The sequence below is a fragment of the Eleutherodactylus coqui genome, chromosome 4 (assembly GCF_035609145.1).
Source record: "Eleutherodactylus coqui strain aEleCoq1 chromosome 4, aEleCoq1.hap1, whole genome shotgun sequence".
NCBI classification, from domain to species: domain Eukaryota; kingdom Metazoa; phylum Chordata; class Amphibia; order Anura; family Eleutherodactylidae; genus Eleutherodactylus; species Eleutherodactylus coqui.
Window position 1 is genome coordinate 276,484,399 of NC_089840.1, and position 6,000 is coordinate 276,490,398.

General features: G+C 42.4%; 1 pseudogene; it reads left to right on the forward strand.

Moving 5' to 3' along the window:
- The window catches only part of LOC136626713 (zinc finger protein 91-like), a 105,073-nt pseudogene extending 99,881 nt beyond the window's left edge, over window positions 1-5,192 (forward strand).
- Window positions 5,193-6,000: the final 808 nt, after the last annotated feature.

A 6,000-nucleotide genomic window follows, 5' to 3' on the forward strand; every position in this document is an offset into this window, starting at 1 on the left:
TTACCTCAGCTGTGCTGGGCACTGCAATGGGATTTATTTACTGTATGTACCGCCGGTGGGTTCCAGGGAGCCACCCATGCTGTGGGTCCACAGGAACTTCACAATAGGGAGTTGTACCTGCCTGTGTCTACTTATAAAAAACCCCAGTCTGACTGGGGCATGCAGTGTGGGCCGAAGCCCACCTGCATTAAACCTGACGTCACCTCAGCTGTGCTGGGCACTGCAATGGGATTTATTTATGTACCGCCGGTGTGTTCTAGGGAGCCACCCATGCTGTGGGTCCACAGGGACTTCACAATAGGGAGTTGTACCTGCCTGTGTTTACTTATAAAATACCCCAGTGTGACTGGGGCATGCAGTGTGGGCCGAAGCCCACCTGCATTTAATCTGACGTAAGCTCTGCTGTCCATGGCACTGCAATGGGATTTATTTATGTACCGCCGGTGGGTTCCAGGGAGCCATCCATGCTGTGGGTGCACACGGAATTCCCATTGCGGAGTTGTACCTGCCTGTGACTATTTATAAAAAACCCCGGTCTGAGTGGGGCATGCAAACACCTTGACAGAATGAATAGTGTGTGGCACATGGGTTCTCCATTGCTATGCCCACGTGTGCAGCTCCTGATGGAGGTGGCACAGGATTGGATTTCTCATTGCTTCTGTACAGCATTGTGGGCTATCGCCCCGCCCCTTTTAAAGAGGGTCGCTGCCTGGCCCTGCCAACCCTCTGCAGTGTGTGCCTCCGGTTCCTCCTCATGGCAGACGCACTTATAAATAGACGTGAGGGTGGTGTGGCTATGAGGTCAGCGTGTGGCATGAGGGCAGCGCAGAGACACTTTGGTGTGCGCTGTGGACACTGGGTCGTGCGGGGGAAGTTGGGCAGCATGTAACCCAGGAGAAGTGGCAGCAGAGTGTCATGCAGGCAGTGATTGTGCTTTGTTGGAGGTAGTGTGGTGCTTAGTTAAGGTATGCCTTGCTAATGAGCGTTTTTCAGAAGTAAAAATTGTTGGGAGGGGGGGGGCACTCTTGCCGCTATTGTGGCTTAATAGTGGGACCTGTGAACTTCATATGCAGCCCAACATGTAGCCCCTCGCCTGCCCTATCCGTTGCTGTGTCGTTCCCATCACTTTCTTGAATTGCCCAGATTTCCACAAATGAAAACCTTAGCGAGCATCGGCCATATACAAAAATGCTCGGGTCGCCCATTGACTTCAATGGGGTTCGTTACTCGAAACGAACCCTCGAGCATCGCGAAAAGTTCGTCTCGAGTAACGAGCACCCGAGCATTTTCGTGCTCGCTCATCTCTAGTGGGGGGTCATTTCTGTGGTTTTCATGGTGCAGTAAAAATGATATGTCTTTATTCTGAGGGTCAGTACGAGTACAGTGATACTAAATTCATACAGCTCTTTTATGTATAGTAATGCTTAAAAATTAAATAGAAAAAATGTCCTAACTGTATGACGGCTTGCTTTTTTAAATTTATTTATTTAATAAAATGTCTTTCTAACGCTATATTTTACCCTCATTATTATTTTCATTTTTTCGTTCATAGGACTGTGTGATGGCTCGCTTTATTTATTTATTATTGGTTGACCTGTAGTTTGCATTGGTCCCATTTTGGGGAACATTTAACTTTTTGTTAGCTTTTCATTCAATTTTTTTCTTGCAGTGACCAAAAATAATGCAATTCATCCACTGCCTATTGTTTCTTTTCTGACGGAGATCTAGTAGTGTGGGAAGACGGCTCGGTAGAGTGCGGGTTTGCGACAGTCAGAGACGGAGACAAGTATTTAAAGTCCCAGTGCAGGCGTGACCTGCGTTTATTTCAGTCCAGAAAATCAAAACAAATCCAGCCTTCGCTTTAGTCAAGAAAACAACAGTCCAGCAATAGGATAATAGGCCGTCCCTGCCTGTACAGGTCACGTTCAGCAGGTGCACCACACAACAGGGCTTTTACCTCCAGCAGGTATCTCAGTCTGCCTGGGTCCAGAAACCCTCAAGTCTTTCCTGTGTCAGTGCACACTGCTACTTATATAGACCTCTTCCTGACTCAGCCTCAGCACCTGTGCTGATTGACCTTGCACATAACCTGGAGTAGAGGAAGTGGAATGGATGGCCACCCTACCAACCGGACATCCATTCCAAAAATCCAGGCCCAAAGACTTTTAAAGAAAAGACCTCCAGCAACTACTGTCTGGAGATTACATTGCACTCCTGGATTTTCATGTCTCAAACAGCGAGACATGGACTTCCTCCAGCCCCACTAGGCATAATAACGGAACCTAGGGGCGACATAGCGACCATCCACTATCACGCCCCTCAGTACCTCACAGTAGACCTTCATGGATGTAGTGATACCAATTTGTAGATTTTTTTATTTTACTTTTGATATTTATAATTCTAATTTTAAAAAAAATTATTTCTCAACCATTGCATTGGGAGACACAGCTGAAGACCATGGGTATAGCTACTGCCACTAGGAGGTGGACACTAAGCAAAAAAATCAGTTTTAGCTTAGAGTCTCAGAGCACTACTGTCTATGGCAGTTAGTTGAGTATTCACTCCACTGAGGTGAGTATTCTCTCCTCCCTTTCTTTCTTCCACTTTCTTATTACCACCGGCACTACAACCATCTTTCTTCACTTCCAACCCACCCACCGAGACCTCTCTACCTATACCAACCCGACTCGCAGATGGTCCTTGGCGTGGCATATTTCTGGGTGGTATGAGGACTTCGCTATGGGAGATAGTTCAATTTTCTCCTTTTTTGCAGGCCTCCTTACAGCTTAGGAAACCACTGTGGTGGTCCCGCTGGAGGGTAGCAGAGTCTCATGCGGCTACAGCCAATAGGGATGCTGGAGGACTGCTTCTCCTTTGTCCTTAACCCAGGTGGCACTGATTTTCATCACCCATTCTTGACTAGCCAATATTATTTCTGAAGCTACTGTTGGTAAGAGTTTTCATTTACCACAAAACAAAGCCAGCCATGTGTGGTTCTGTACAGAAGAAAAGGCTTCAGTTTTGTTTCTTTTGCCGCTCCAGGCCCGGACCTTGGATAACAAAAAATCCTTGCTGACCTACAAACCGCGCCCATCCTGGTGTCCCTGGCCACTATACTCCAAGTCCGCCAATACTAAATCTTCTGTGTGTATGGCTGTCCCCAACCAAGGCATTCAGAGTGAGGGAATGATTTTTCCTATACAGGGAGACTTAAATCACTCAAGTATCAGACATATCTGTTTGGGAATTCATTTCTTTGAGCTATGCCATATAGTTTTCCGCCCGACCCCGATATTGTTATATTCAAAAATATTAAAATCCATTTTTTTCTTGGCAGATGAAAAACCCAGGAGCTCAAAGAGACATCTGACAACAAAAGATTTGAAAGTGGAAGATCCTGGTATCATACAAGATACATATGAAGAGCTTCCTATTATCACAAATATATCCTCAGTACTTCATAGCAAAAATCTATCTTCTGATTCTTCTAAACAGGTTCCATCTTCTGATTCATTACAGATTGTTAAACCAAAAAACATTTACAGAACAGATGTCAAACATCAAAAAGTTCACACAGGAGAGAAGTCATATTCATGTTCTGAATGTGGGAAACATTTTAACCGAAAAGCACATCTCGTGTTACATCAGAGAATTCAAACAGGGAGGAAGTCTTATTCATGTCATGAATGCTTTACACAGAAACCAAATTTCATTAAACATCAGAGAATTCACACAGAGGAGAAGCAATATTCATGTTCTGAATGTGGGAAATGTTTCAACCGAAAATCATATCTTGTTAAACATCAGAGAACTCATAGTGTGGAGAAGCCATATTCATGTTCTGAATGTGGGAAATGTTTTAAGCTAAAATCATATCTTGTTAAACATCAGATAATTCATAGAGTGGAGAAACCATATTCATGTTCTGAATGTGGAAAATGTTTTAACCTAAAATCAAATCTTGGTGAACATCAATTAATTCATAGAGTGGAGAAGGCATATTCATGTTCTGAATGTGGGAAATGTTTTGATCTAAAATCAAATCTTGTTAAACATCAGAGAATTCATAGAGTGGAGAAGCCATATTCATGTTCTGAATGTGGGAAATGTTTTAACCTAAAATCATATCTTGTTAAACATCTGATAATTCATAGAGTGAAGAAGCCATATTCATGTTCTGAATGTGGAAAATGTTTTAACCTAAAATCAAATCTTGATGGACATCAGAGAATTCACACAGGGGAGAAGCCATATTCATGTTCTGAATGTGGGAAATGTTTTACCCTAAAATCAAATCTTGGTAAACATCAGAGAATTCACACAGAGGAGAAGCCATATTCATGTTCTGAATGTGGGAAATGTTTTAAACAAAAATCAGCTCTTCTGTTACATCAGAGAATTCACACAGGGGAGAAGCCATATTCATGTTCTGAATGTGGGAAAGGTTTTAACCGAAAATCAATTCTTCTGTTACATCAGAGAATTCACACAGGTGAGAAGCCATATTCATGTTCTGAATGTGGGAAATGTTTTAACCAAAAATCAAGTTTTGTGTTACATCAGAGAATTCATAGAGTGGATAAGCCATATTCATGTTCTGAATGTGGGAAATGTTTTAACCAAAAATCAAGTTTTGTGTTACATCAAAGAATGCACACAGGGGAGAAGCCATATTCATGTTCTGAATGTGGGAAATGTTTTAACCGAAAATCAATTCTTGTTAAACATCAGAAAATTCACACAGGGGAGAAGCCATATTCATGTTCTGAATGTGGGAAATGTTTTAACCAAAAATCAATTCTTGTGTTACATCAGAGAATTCATACAGGGTAGAGAAGCTACTTTAATGTTTTAAATATGGGAAATCTTTCACACATAAATAAGAAATATGAAAAAATTCACACAGAAGAGAAGCCTAATTCATTTTAGAAATATGGAAACTGTTTTAAGCTGAAATCACATATTGCTGTACATCAGAAAGTTCACACAGGGGAGAAACCATATTCATGTTCTGATTGTGGAAAATATTTAAGGCAGAAACCGACTCTTACTCATCTGTGAATTCACACGAGAGAAGCCATTTTCACGTTAAGAATGTGAGAAATGTTTTCTATTCCAAAGATTTTTATTGAAACTTTAAGGGTAATACAAGAAACATGAATGCAATAAAATATCAAAGATTTAACATATAAGTTGTGATGAAATAAATTGTGTAACTTGTCCTATTGTCTTTTGCTTAATAATAGAGATGAGCGAACCTACTCGGCCACGCCCATTTTATCGCCCGAGCACCGCGATTTTCGAGTACTTCCGTACTCGGCCGAAAAGATTCGGGGGGCGCCGTGGCTGAGTGGGGGGTTGCAGCTGAGAGTGGGGGGGAGAGGGAGAGGGCTCCCCCCCGTTCCCCGCTGCTACCTCCCGCGCCGCCACGCCTCCCCCCGGCGCCCCCCGAATCTTTTCACTCGAGTACTGAAGTACTCGAAAATAGCGGTACTCGATCGAGTAATTACTCGAAAAGAGTACGTTCGCTCATCTCTACTTAATAACAATTGACTCAAATTTTCATGTAAATTGGTGATTTTGTTGGTGACATATGCCACCTCTCCGAATTTCCCTCTCAAGTATGAATATACCTAAGGCCCTGGTTGTGATAATCGGAAAGGGCTCAGCCTATGGTGTTATTCTCCCGTTGCTTGGTTGCATGCAATCCAAAGATAAATTAAAGTAAGAAACCAAGTAACTAAGTTTGAAAAGAAATGTAAAAAAAAGTGTTGTGGGGTAGAGGGGGAAGGTAATATAGCAGGGTACCTAGGAATAAGGAAGATAAAGAGAAGAGAAGCAGAAAAAGAAGACAAAGAAATAAAAGAAGCAGCAGCTTTGCAGATGTGGACCGCGAGTCATGAACAGGGATGGTCTATTGGGTTCTTAAATAGATGTATAGATGGAGTATCTCCTCTTACTGTACAATTCCGTTTGCTAGCCAGCTAGAGAGAGATGGTG